Source organism: Calonectris borealis, chromosome 8 (assembly GCF_964195595.1).
Source record: "Calonectris borealis chromosome 8, bCalBor7.hap1.2, whole genome shotgun sequence".
In the NCBI taxonomy this organism is placed as follows: Eukaryota; Metazoa; Chordata; class Aves; order Procellariiformes; family Procellariidae; genus Calonectris; species Calonectris borealis.
The window spans coordinates 8783826-8798213 of NC_134319.1; the positions used below are offsets into that span (position 1 = coordinate 8783826).

Genomic DNA, 14388 nt, shown 5'->3' on the forward strand with positions numbered 1-14388 from the left:
ATGGGAGACTCTAATGATCTGGAGAGCAGGAATATTGCAGGTTCACATTATCCGCATTAGCATTACTGTGTGTGGAACACGTATTATATCTGCTGTAAATGGTTTAACTAGCCAGGCCCTCATGGTTAATGAACATCAAGTTTAATGTTTCTGAGGTAGAGATTCAGAAATAATATGACCATGATCACATCCAGTTGAAAATGCTATAAGAAAAATATTTATCGTATTTTTTCCCAGTTATAATCCAGATAAATATATTTAAAGAGCTTTTGTTTTGTTTATATTTTCATTTTTAGAGGTGTGGAACTTAAAATAATACATATGTATGTTTTTTATATATAAATAGTGTATGAAAATACGTAGAAATAATTTTTTTCTTCTGTTTTCATATGTTTTAATATAGCATGTGGCCTTCCTTTTTTAAAGTTAGCTGTTAACTTTTAAGACCTTTCAGTATATATTTTTTCCTGTGCTTGAATTTTTACAGTCATTAATGGAATAGGAAATGGCATCTACCTTCCTGCCTGTTAATGCTTAACCCTAATTTATGAATCCTATTTAAAACTGTGGTTCATGTTCAGCAGGACTGTGCATCTGCTTAAAGCTAAACTAATGTAAAAGTGTAGGCAAAATGAGATTGATGCAAAGCCCTCTACAAACATTTCAAACCATTCTTTAACAGTATGCTAAGTAATAGCTTGATGTAATTTTTTAAATTAAGTGCATGTGTATGTGTATCAAATTTTCCCTATTATTACAGTGAAAATACCTTACCTTTTATCTTACTTCAGTATTACATGGCTAAATTTCCTAAAATGCTAGCCATAATAGCTAACACAAACATGTGCATGAATATATAACACCTCAGTACATTCTTGTCCCACTTAAAGACCAGAGGGACAATGTTTGATGATAGTATAGCCTGAAAAAGCAACAGATATGAAATTGTGACTCCTGCTTGAAAGCCTTTAAATATTTAGGGTTATTACAACCTACATTTTCACCATTTGTGTGTTTAACTTGATAGCTATATAAATTATATGTCAAGTACTCTTACAAACATTTCCTACAAGTGTTTTGACAATGTCCTATTTCCTCCTGGAAATACACAGTATATGGAGCATTTTGAAGACAATTTGCTTATAAAACTTTTTGCATCCCATATGTTGCTTTCTTTTATTTGCACCTGCCTTTTTATTTATCTAAGCATAAATATTACCACTTCTTGACACTATTCGGAAGATTTTTACATGCATTGTTTCAATACCTCAGCTTTATTGCTGAGTATAGACTTTTATTTTTAACATGAGTGCCAGTCCTACAAAGCCTTACTTGTCTAAAGGGGAAGTTAGTATTTGGGCCAAACTTACAAAATGTGAAACAGATGAGTACCTGAGACGCATGTAAAATAATCCTCTGGAAATCTTACCTCAAATAAAAGTAAAATGTCATGACAGTCCTACTGGCTTCTCTGTAGGTTAGTATCTTGTATGCAGGGAGGTCTAATGTGCTGATGGTAATAGTAGTGTAAAAGCCTGAAACAAACCGAGGAGCATTACTGCTACCCACTAATATTTCGTTTGCAAAACAGAAAGACAAAGCTGATAGAATTGATAGTATTTTGTTTTACATAGAGTTTTCACTGAAGCTTTCTATGTATGACTTGATATTTGAATTACATTTTAGACTTAGTGCTTATCAGTGCAGGAAATATTGAGAAGCACAGAAGGCTGTCCCAACATCTTGGGATCTTTTCTGTATTTCATTTTCTTAATTTTATTATCAGAGACTTTGACCTAAGACTCTCTTTTAGGGTTTAGTCTGCCCACTTTTTCCTCATCTTGAAGTCTTATGGCAGCACATTTATTCCACAGTATTAGGAATACGTGATTATGGGCATGGAGTAGCAACTAGTGAAGCATCTGCTCAGATAATCTCATTGATTAGGTTCTGGACATGCAAACATTTGAACAGTGATTTTAAGAGTAACCTCTCTGGAGCCTTGCAGTGTGTGCCTAGAAATCATCGAAGGCATAGTTTTTTCAAGTGCATATATATCACCTGGAGCTCAAGCTACCTGCTATAAATCTCCATACCTCTTCCCAGAGCATGCTGAAGATTTGGCTCAGAGAATCTTTGAGGGGAGAAGAGAGGGAAGGATATCCTATTGTTTAAACTGATTACATTTCCTGAGAGCACAGAAAAAATACTTTTGTTGGCAAGACATAAAGTTCTGCATTGCACTAGCGATCATTGACTTGTATGTTGTGAGTCACGTTGCATTTATAGTTCATACCATACTCTCATAGAGTATCAGCCTCCTTGCTGACCTGTGAGCAGCGTGTATATTCTCTCGCTATGTTTTATAATAGTGTAAAGAGGAAGGAAAGTGTCTAGAACTTTGTCATTATCTTTAGCAGCAAGAGAATGTGAAAAGTCTTTCAAGGCTAAATAAAACTTTGTGTAATTTAACAAAATGTATCCTACATTTCCCTTCCCCTCACCATCATGTCTAGTTACATTGCAGAAAAGGGTAAAGGAGGTAATGCTCTTGTAGTCTAAACAAACTCAGCACGGTGAAATGAGACAGTACTTTAAAATATGCATAAGGATTGCAGTTGCTCCATTTTGTGACACTGACTGTTCAGGTAGAGGAAAAAAAAAAAACACAGGCTTTTCCTAAAATGAATATTTTTTTAAAGGGCTATCAAGAAAAATGATGCTGGAACTATTATTGTGAAAAATTTGGAGTGGCCTGGTTGATATCACGCATACAGTTTGGAGAAACAAGATTAGTGCAACACATACCATTTTTCATTTTCTCCTGTCTTCAACAGCACCAACCATTGCGGCATCTAATTTTTTTATCTTTGTGTTTACGATGAGAAATCCCATGTGTGTACAATTGCTTCTGGCTGCCTGGTCCCTCTGCTCCTAGCTCTCCCTCTGCTTGGATGTTTCCATGTGTACTGTAAATAAGAAGTGACTAAGAGGGCAGAATACTTAGTCTCTTCTTAGATCAATACTACTCTGTGGGTCAGCAACTAGGAATGTTTGAAAAGAGAGAAGGAGGGAATTGTGGTTTATTTCCCCTGTAGACTAAGGCCAACACCTTTGCATTGGGTTCATCTCTATTACCTAGGGAAGAAAGCCTGTGTGGGTTATTTCTGAACCAGTATCAGCTGGCAAAAGGACCGCTGTGAATAAGATAGCAAAGAATTTAAGTAACAAGAAAATCTTAGATTTCCGCCCCCCCCCCCATCATTAAAATAAGAATTTAATGCTCAGGGAGCCATCTACATGTTTTCTTCTTGGAGCTGGGCTCAGTGGGGAGAGGGATCGAGATCAGCATGTGTTGGAGTTGGGGGCCAGGGTGTATGCAAAGCTGTGGCTCTTGTCAGCCAGAGTATTGAAGTCCCGTTGCACATGTGCATTCACTTTCATCTTTCAACAGAGGGGCTTGCCATATTTGTTGTTCCCCTTTTAGCTAAGAAAACTGAGACTTTTACTTCCAGGCTTCTCTTTTTTTCCCCTCACTGTGTTTAATACGATAGCTCTGAGTGCTGTCTCTGAAAGGGATAAATGAAGGACGCAAAAGGCAGGTCTGCACAGCACAATGCAAGTTTAGCCCTGGAAATGCAGCATTGCCATTGCTAATAACAGGCCACATGCTGGTACGGGCAATAAATGGGAGACCTACAGACTCTCCCTGTAGCAGGAGAAATGTGAGCATGCTTGGAGATAGTTACTCTGCGACACCCTCAAGAATAGGGGGGTGTTATAAAGTAGTTTTTTAACAGAGGAAGGTGGAAGGAGGGAATACGAAGGAGCTTATGGAGGAGAACAGAGAATAAAACTTGTGTATGTGCAAGATGTGTAGCCTGGGGAAAAAATAAAAAGTTTGCAATGTTGAATTTAAATTATTTGCCCTCACGTTGTCGCATCTTGTGCATGTTTTAAAATTATGTGCTTTCATGCAAAGAAATCAGGTGGTTCTACACCATAAATCAGTCTTTATAGCAAACAAGGTTCTGGAGGTACCTATCTTAGACTTGTTCTTTTCAGGCAATAAAGATGAGGCACTATCAGAGATTGAGAAGATGGGGCAAATTGATTAATTAAAAAGCAGTAAATCATCAGTCCCACATGATTTATGTATAAAAGAATTCTGAAGAAGCTTAGAAATGAATTAGCTGAACTGCTAACAAAGATATGCACTCTCATTAAAACCAAGCTCTGTTCCAGAGGGTTGGCAAGTATCTGGGGTTTATCCTATATTTAGACCAGTAAGCATTACATCTGCACATTGCAAATGGTCGAAACAGGAATTTAAAAGGGAATAATAAAACACCTGGAAGATCGTGATGTGAGAGATTTTAATGAGAACAGCTTCAGCAAAGAAAAATCATGTCTCACTACATTGCTTAGAACTCTGAATGTGCCCATAAAAAGAAACAGGAGTGGCCATACTGGACCAAAAGTCCCTCTAGCCCAGCACCCTGCCTCTGAAAGTGCCCGGTCGCAGCCACGTGGGAAAGAGAGGAGAATAAAAAGAATAAGATAACCCTTTTTCCCTGGACTTGATTGACAGCAACAAGGGCCAGCTTTGAATTTATGGGAGTCACTGCAAACATGCTGACATCATCCCTTTCCCAGAAACCAGTCCTGAGCTTACTGGTGCTCAGAGAGAGAATTTTCCCCCTCACAAAAAGGAATCAAATGGTAAAATAAACAATATTTTCATAAAAAGGAGAAAAGAGAAGTCTGACAAGCTAGATGCTCAGAGTAACAATAACCAATCCCTGAGGTTTAATTGTAACAATAGTCTTTTCATCTAGCAAGGCCGCTAGGTTGTTTTCACCTACTTTCATTCACAGTTTGAGATTAGCAAGTATTGCCGGGGAGCGAAGCCAAACTGAGGCTATGCTAACCTGATGTGATGCATTTTTGTTAGCTGCTCTTCACTCCTCCACACTTCCCTGCTAGCCACACATAGTGCTTCTGCTAGCCAGGACTCCGGGTGCTCTGCAATCTGGGGTGCTCTCACCCACCGATCCCATTAGCTCCCACCCCTCTGCTGACAGTTTTTGTTGTTTCAGCCCCTGGAAGAGTAAGCACAGTGCCGAGAACCAGGTACAGGCTCTCAGTTCATAGGAAAGGCTTAAGCAGGTTCTGGTACTCACACATCTTGCAGAAGGCTTTAACTCAAATCTCCTTTTTTTCCCTCCTCTTTTGTTTAAGGTGTAACCTTTGTATTTTGGTGCTACATGCTCTTCCTGGATTGATTCTCTTGGACAGAGTTAGTTGGCCTAGACTTCCCTACATTTTCTCCATGGGATGAAGTAACTCCCTTTGTAACAGAAATGTCCTTCAGAAATATAACTTCAATACTTGCCAAAGGAAGGTGTTTCTGGCTTGCCCACCAGTCTTTCCTGTTTATCTCCCTTTGATTCCATCGGATGCCAAGGTGCCTTTTCTCCTTGGGAATTCTGGGAATGTTTCTTCACCTTTAGGTTTCAGCTACCAGGCTTATGAGGAGAGCTGCCTGACATAATGTATTTTGACTTTTTAAAAGCTTGTGACGAAGTCTGTCACAAGACACTGCTACAAAGGCTAAGTAGTCACACATGGGGACAGGGCAAGTATCATCATAGATCAAAAACCGACAAGGAAACAAAAAGGCAGAGGGCTAAGTGGTCAGTTTTCATCACAGTAAAAGGCTAGCAGCTGCGTTCCTTAAAGTTACCTATCAGGTCATATGCTAAATATATTTATTAATGGTCTGGGGAGAGAGGTGAAGGATTAGGTGGTAACACTTACAAATGATGTAATTACTTAAGTAATTTAAGCCTGTAGCACACTGTTAGAAACTTCTGAGTGATCTAAACAAGTTACTCAGATGGATAAAGAAGGTTCAGTCCTGATAAATGAGAAGTTAATATGTGGAGGAAACCACACAAAAATCTTATCCTCTAACTGAAGGGAAAAAAACTGAACATTGCTGTTGGCAGTTCCGTAACAGAAGCCATTTCAGATGCTGTTATGGTAGAAAAAGTGAACAACGTGCTAGAAGGCGTAAGAAATGGGACATTAAAAATGAATTACTGAACTCAGTCTTCATTGCGTGGAGACAGAGGATAGGATAAAGCATAATATTATGGGTAAGTTTGCCCAGCTAACAAAGTCTGATCCATGATGACAATTTCCTGTTTTCTTTTGTCTTTATCCTGCTCATACATCATCTGCTATCAGAGACGCTCTGATTTTTATCAGGAATAATATATGTTGGGAAGGCTAAGGTTTCCAGAGGGTTTCAGATCTTACTAAGGACATCTCAGTATCAACCAAGCTACAGTTGGTCAAAACCTATTTCATATCCAATCTTCTTCCTTTGGTAGTTAGTTAAAATTCACATCAAAATCACATAAATTAACAATCTCAACTTTGTATTTAGACTGTGAAATCATCAACATTTTAAACATGGATTTCAGAATTCAGATGTTACTGAAATAATTCCTCAAGTTGGGGCTCTTATGAGACTTATAAATTATTCTTGCATAGAGGAGAAGTCACCTGAGACTAACCTAAATGAAGTTAACATAGATTTTAAAAATTATTCTTGCAGAAGAACAGGGAGTGGTGGGAATAGATGAACAGATGGGAAAGGGAGAAGAGGAGAGTGAAGAAAAGGCTAATTAGGTAATTGAGGCTAAGAGGCTATTAGAGCTGGCCCAGTGGTCCACTGGTTTTGCAGTTCAGGGACTTGAATTTGGGATTGAGGTTGGTCCCTCATTCCCAGGCCAACACGTGCTCCAAACATTGCAAGGACTTGGTTTTATAGCCTGTATGATCCTGTAATGTGTTTTCCAGTCAACATAATCTGGAGGGATTGTATGTCAGATTATAGTGGAGACAGGAAAGAATAATGGAGTAAAATGCTGAATTTAGACATGAAGACACTAAAATACTATGCTAATGGGTAAATTGTTTGGTGAAATTCTTTGGAATTCCTTTGAACTGGCTGTCAGAGAAAAATCTGATTGAAATAAACATAATTTGAAGAGATTCTGAATAGGAATGAACTATTTCTCACCGAGCAGCCTTTCCTAAAATTTGTCCAGTACAGGATTCTCTCAAGCAGGGTTTTTTTTCACAGATAATAGATAAGGGGAAGGCCTAAAAGGTCATTTATTCTAAGTCATTCCATTACCTTGTTTCTGGCCAATTTGAAGCTGGTATGCTTGTGGTGTGCCAGTCTTGTCTCCTTCTTTCAGTCTCCTAACCTATCTTCCTTTCTGATCCTGTTAGTGATAGGCTTTCTTCTGTTTTTTATATGCTTATTTTCTCCCTGATGTCAGTATATTCAAACTGTCTTCTGAAGTTGCCAGTAGGCTTGTTCTTTTATGGCCAGAGAGTCTGGTATAGGTCAAAGCTAGGACAAGCATTGCTATGTGGTTTTCAGATTTATGTGCTGAGGTGGAGCATTTCTTGTCCTCACCTTTTCTAGTACAACATTATTCATGCTGACTTAATTCTTTTAAATCTCTCCACTTCTGTAACAGTATTTGTGGCTATCTTTCTCAATCACTTCCAAAAAACTTTGAAACTGCAGTGCTGCAGTGTTCTGAGGTGCTGTTTCCTCCCTCTTTCCTTACCTTCTCAGTGTTTCTTATCATAAATTCTCATTTGCCAATTTAAGTATTTTTGAAAAATTGTTTTGACTCTGTGTTTGTTTTTTTCCCCAGTAGCTGCATTTCAGGACAGAAATGCTGGCTCCTGCATCCTTCTCTTGCATTCATGAGGTCTTCAGAGGATCACAACACATGTATGGCTAACTTTACTGTTTTCTTTTCTTGCTCCAACATTTTTGTGGAAAGTCAGCTTTTCTCCCTCTCTTTCTTCTTTCCTTTATAAGCACTGCATAGAGATATTGCTATTGAAGCAATACATGGCTAGAACACCTGTGGTCAGTAGGCAAATCATATTTCGACAGCAGAAAAAATCAGCACCGATCATTATCCCTGCAGTTTAAAAGAGAGTTTCTGTAGAATAATTGCAGTATTGGAACTGCTGCTTCAGAGGAAAGTCACTGCAGTTTGAGATTTAGCAACTGGACAGAATAAGCAAAAGATGGAGGAGGGAGTATAGCTTTGGTTATAATGGTAGGCAGGAGGGAGAAAAGAAGGTAAATGGGCTGCTTGTCCACTGGAGACTCCACTTGTACATGCTTCTGGTAAAAGATTTTGGATTTTGCTATTAGCTGATAGCTCCCCTAAGACATATTAAAGTGTTTTGTCAAAAGAGGGTACCGTGCCAAATCCGGACCTCCGTGAACACGTTTTATGTTTAGGAGAGATAGATGAGCAATGAGTGATGGACAACACTGAAGGAAACCTCCTCCCACAACATATTGAGGTTTGGAGAACCTGAAGCAACATTTCTCTTCATTTCGGGGATGCAGTGTTGTCCTGAATTATATGAAGCTGCTTAAAAAGTAATTCAGTCATTTAAAAAATTATTTCTTGCCAGCTTATAATTTAGCAGCCCTCCCCTTCCATAATGTTATGCTTATTCTAGTGAATCGAAGGATGATGATTTCGTTTCTGCCAGCAGAAACCCAGGGACAGGTTTTCAGCATTACTTTATATCTCAAAATCATGATCTGCTAGTAGGGACCCTTCCATACTGCTTCACTATGCTTCCCACATGGTACGCCCTTTCTTCAGCATTTCTTGTTACTTTTAGGAGTAATGACTTTCAACTGGTTCCCTCTGGTTTTAGGTAGAATGGTTTCATTATGTTTTTGTTATTGTGGGACCTAGAAGGTTGGCCTATGGGCAAGGACCACATTTCTGTAAGGTATTTTGCAAACACAGGACAAAGGACATTTCCCTCTGCTATTTTTTATTTGTTGTTTCTCCTCGTCACTGAATTTTCCTTGTCAGAACATGGCACTATGTTAAAGATACAGTTTTGTTAAAAACCTTTCTTATTAAGTTCCCCCTGAATGTATCCAAGCATGTATGAAGTGTGGGGAATTATTCTCATAACATTTGCTCATGCGAATCTGTTTTTAGGTTTTGGCTTTCAATTTCTAAACCAATAATAATGTACTTTCAGGATATTTTCTCTATCTTAGTATCAGCTAATGGAACTGATTTGTCTGATGTGCAGGTCTTATAAAAAAAATATGCCAGGTTAGACTAGCACTGATGAAGTTTTACCATGTTTATTACAAACATTTAAAATGCAGAAATTCTCCAAAAAAATTAAATGTATCTTCTCATTGCTTAATTATTTGATTAAGTTTTAGAGAAAAAAAATAGTAAAAACCTCAGTGTTTTCCCCTTGCAGTTGTAAAGAATGCAGCGGGTTTACAAGCAATCTTTTTACAGTTCACTATTATTTGAATTCCCTAGCAATCTTTATAGAGATTACTTAATTTTTTCAATTAAGATTAACTTTTAGAAGCTGTATGCTTAATATGTAGATTTCCTGATTTTTATGAAAGCCATTGAATTACACAATATTTTGATTTTTGTACTTAAGAAGAAGAAACCAGGTATTGGTAGAGGTGGAAAACCTTGAGGTGCGTAGTAGACTGCTAAAAATGATAAAAATATTTTGAGAACATTCTAATATATATAAGCAAGAATAAAAGCAGGACTTATTTTGCAGTGTCTGAAACTGAGTTAGCTGTGCCAAAACCCATTCCGTTATCGGTAAACAATATTTAACACCATCTGACATATTCACTGTCACTCCATGCTCTGTGAATCAAATATAAAATTATGTGCAAGAAAAGACCCTACAAACTTATTTTGTCACAAGTAAGCTAGGAATTTTTAAGATGGTCAGCTCCACTTGTCAACAAGAATAAGCAAGAAGAAAAATAATGGCTTAGACTAACAGAGAAACAAGTCAGGAAGGCCTTCAATTTGAAAGGGCTGCCTCCCAGAAGAGGAGCTTGCGGTGCACGATTAACTTCCTTATATTTTCTCCAGAGTTTGTTGGATTTCTTGCAGGTCATCCACCTTTAAGAATAAAATTTGAACACTCAGAAGGAGTAGCTAGATCTAGTATTTTGGGTAGTGTCAATAAATACCTGAAGGTTATTTTCCAAAGTTGAATCAGAATCAGGTTTTGTGCTTCAAATGTCTTTAAAATTTAGGCATCATTTCCTCTGAGATTGTGACTCAAGCCCACCTCTTTGAATTATATACGCAAACTTGGAAATTTATAAAATTTTTAAGTTGTATCCCTCCATCTGCAAATTGATGGCAATTGAAAATGATCACCACAGTGTGTCACCACAGGTAACACTACATCGCAATCAGATTCACTTGAGCATTTCTCTACAAGTCAGATCACTTAATTTTTCTTTTGGCCATTGATCTTTTAGAGCACCTGCAGCTTTTTGTTTTTCCTCCAAAGATCATCATTTTATTTTGAAGTCTACTGACTGTGATATGTCTAACCCAATCCTGTAGAGGCAAGGAACTGAATAATTACTTCATGAGTGCCATACTAAAAGCGGTCCAAAGACTGTTTAGGCTGCTCATTAAAGTCATTGGGAATTTGGCTGGGCAAGAGCTCCCTGCTTTGGTCATGCAATAGCGGGGGAAAAGCGCTCCAAAGATTGTTATTTTCTAATTATTTGTGTTGCGGTACCACAAAAGGATTTGATTAGCACCCTTATGTGCTAAAGATAGATGCCACACACCAGCACTCCTGCCACCCCCCAGTGTTTGTTCCCCAAAGTCTTGATTAACTCCCAATTTTCAAAGGGAAATGAGCAGAGAAAAAAAAAGCAGAACGGATAATAAAGTTTGCCTTTAAGATCAAAATTATTAGAGTTGAAATTAAAATTATGTTCAAAGTAGAAGTATAGTTAGAATAAAATTTTCAAGGCTCAGTTATGTGTAATACCCCTCACCGCCCGTTGTAGTAGCAAAGAGTAAAATCCTGGGGCCTCTGAAGTTATCAGGTGTTTGAGACTGAATGAGGACTCCAATTTTTTTTTTTGTGAACTGACAAATTTGATCTTATTGCATGCTACCAAAACAGAGTAAATGTCCTGACTCCAGGCTGCAATGTAGCAAACCTATAGGAATAGTCAAGCACATGTGCATTCACCCTTGGAGTAAGAAATCTGCTAGGTTGGGAGTGCTACCTTGTCGGATAGGAGGACGAGACACTCAAACCCGCTGGCTCAAGCCTTTGACTGGCACTGGACTATGAGTCTAGATAGAGAGGAAATCTTCATTTCCGTGCTTCCTTCTTCTTTTGACAGAAAGAATTTTGCATTATCTTTAAGACTAGGCAGTCTGAAATTGTTTCAAAATGATGTAAAATGTCAAGCTTCATTTCTGTAAATATATTTCTAAAAACAAACTGGAAACTAGTTGCTTGCATGTTATGCTCTGTGGCTGTACTTAGAATTGGGGTGGTTCTCCTTTAAGTAACCATTCAGAAGCGCCGAAATCCAGGCAGTTGTGTATCAATTAGCAGGGTGCATTTCTTAGTGTGAGCTGCCTGGAAGTGCAAAATGACAAATCTGAGCATTAAGCTTTCTATCATCATTTTGCTTTCCTACCTCTAACTACAAATCAGCTTCATTGTGACTTACAGTGTAAGAACTTGGTGCATTTCTGCAGATCCATGATAAGATATTTTTCTCTAGTAAGAAATGCAGTTAGACTCTGCATTCTGCATCTGTCCCTGCCAGGCCCTAGATGCATTAGTATTCCACTGGCAGCTGCCTGTAGGTAGGAATATTGTTTTTGTCCATAACCAGAGGGAACAATCAGACTAAGCCGTTCCCCGGCTATAAACCAGCCAAAGTAATTGGGTTTAATTTTAATTTTTGTAATAGCTTTAAATTAATAGGAGCAGCTGCTGCCACAGTGTGTGGGTGTCCTTTTCCAGAAGGCATAGAACAAAAAAGGGAAAGAGTAAACAATAGTGCGTCTAGGACACAAAGGTTAATTCAAGAACTGAGCAATGTCTTTTCGTTATCAAAAACTCAGTTGGTGATATCTAGCACTGTGTCTCTTTTCTTTCTTTTTCTTTCCCTTTTTTTCTTTAATTCCCTGATAAGATCTCAATCTGATTAGGCTCCTGTGTGTAAGATGTGTTGTTGGTATCTAAACACTAACTCTCTTTCTCTATATGACTCACAAATAGATTAGCAGTGACAAAGTGCTAGAGAGATAAAAATAGATTAGCAGTGACAGGAGTACTATTATAATTATTTTTGGAAGATATGGTTTGAATTAAGAGTTTGGGCACTTTCTGCCCTCAGAGGGTGAATTTAAACCTAGGAACTGAGGATGGTTTCTGCTGTTGTGTCAGACACCAGATAGTGAAATGTCAATACCAGATGTCCTAGAAATCAAGATTAGCCATAATAGCCAAATGCAGCCATAAAGTGATGTGTCAAAGTGGATAATAAAACAGATGCTTAGCTTCTATAATGAAGGGGAAAGGGAATGAAATATCAAAAGTGTCTTTAATACATTAACAAAGTTGTCTTCAACTTGCTTAAAAGTAGAAAGTTATTGAACCAAGGAGAACTATGTGTCATTTAAACATTAACTATCAGCAGATGAATTTCAATTAGCATTAGCCTTTCTAAAATCCTGAATTTCCTCCTATTGGTCTCATTTTACATGAAATTTTTATAGCATAAAGTCAGGCTTGTCCTTTAGTATTTCTCCCATGCTAATTTGGAAACAAATAAAGTTCAACAACTCAGCAACATACTGTTTAAACTTGCATTATGGTTTGAGGACTGGGAGCTAGAATACATTTACCCACTGCCATATCATTTGCTTGATTTGAGATCAAATGAGGGATGTCCTATAGCACTCCAGAGTAAGGGCAAATGATAGAAATATGTTAAGATACTGGAGAAACCTATTAGGTTAGGGTACTGCATGCAGACGGCTGGTGGCATTTTTCCCTACTGATACTTTTTTAAAAAATTAAAAGAATTGTTTTTCTGTCCTTCATATTTGTGGCTTAAAAATAATTTTCAGATCTTAGGGATAAGCAAGTGTCTTATTTAACCAAAAATGCTGAAGTAAATTCCTGAAGCCCTGAATGTTCAAGAACCAGAGCAATAAAAGGGGCAAATAAATTCTTATTTCAAGTCTAATTAACTGCATCACTGGCTCTTTATTGTACTTTTTCAAGAACATCTCAATTCCTTTCTGTTTCTCTTTGTAGCTCCTGAGTCTTGCTGATCAGACTCCTTAACTGCTGCTAATTGGCAAACACGTACTTCTGCATAATGAGAGGGTTTTGTCCTCTATTTCATATTAGCAATGAAAGGCCAAAACTGATGCTCTGCAGTAGACCAGCTTCTCGGAACTATTACAAAGAGGCACATTACTACTGCTATGTCTGTAAATCTTATTATATTTTCCCTCACCATGATCTTAGTTTAGCTGAGATCTGCTCTAATCGTTAGACGAGACCTGTTTATAATGTTGTGTAATTGAATCAGTTAGAGTCTGCAGGACCATAGTGTTTTGTTGCCAAACATGACTGGTAAGTTAGTTACATCAAATTACAAGTGCATGGCATGACTAGAGAATCTCCTGTTTAATAAAGCTAGAAAATCCATCTACGAAATGAAGAAAGAGTACAAACAGAAATATTGAACACCTCCAGTCCATAGGACAAGTGTTTGACCCACCTCTGAAATGTTACTCATTTCTGTTGAGAAATAACAGAATAATTGGAGTTGGGTGAAAGATGTCAGGCAGACATTTGTTATTTGTTAAACAGATACCAGCGTGATAACAATGACATAAATGTCTCCATTATAATTATTTACCATCATGTATATTCATTTTTATCTTGTCAGCACTATAAGCCAGAACTCTCGAGGAGGGCAGCAATCCAATTTGGAACAGGACCAAATACCCTTTTCTCCTTTGCTTTCTAATTTAGGACCAGGTTATTTTCCATACCTAAGTTTTTTGTTTGGATTTTGGGTTTTTTTTCACCTCAAGAATTTATCTTTTCCTCCATTCATTGGCTAGGTGTTGATACATACCCTGACTACTAAGGATAATAAAAATATAAAGATGTCCTGAATTTCAGTAACAGTTCTGTCAATGTTGCCTTATACTGACATTCCTTCATCAATTATGTCTCGCCTCTGTGCTGGTGAATTAGGCCTGTGTGAAAGGATGTAGCCACGCTCCAGCCAGAGGTTTGGCTGAAGCCTGCGTGGTGGTATGAGATTGCACCAGCTTGACAGCGAAGTAGAGGATAGCTTAACTGCCTGCGCATCCTCTTCGCGTCCTGGGAGTGGGTTTCCCTGGCTGGGTGATGCTCTCCCCTGCTATGGTGACTCTGTCAGCTTGGGCACCTGGA

General features: G+C 38.0%; 1 protein-coding gene across 3 annotated transcripts in view; it reads left to right on the forward strand.

Annotated features, from left to right (window-relative positions):
* Positions 1-14388, forward strand: part of LOC142084804 (BEN domain-containing protein 5) — a 971351-nt gene that overhangs the window by 383296 nt on the left and 573667 nt on the right. The gene's annotated exons all lie outside the window — the stretch shown is intronic.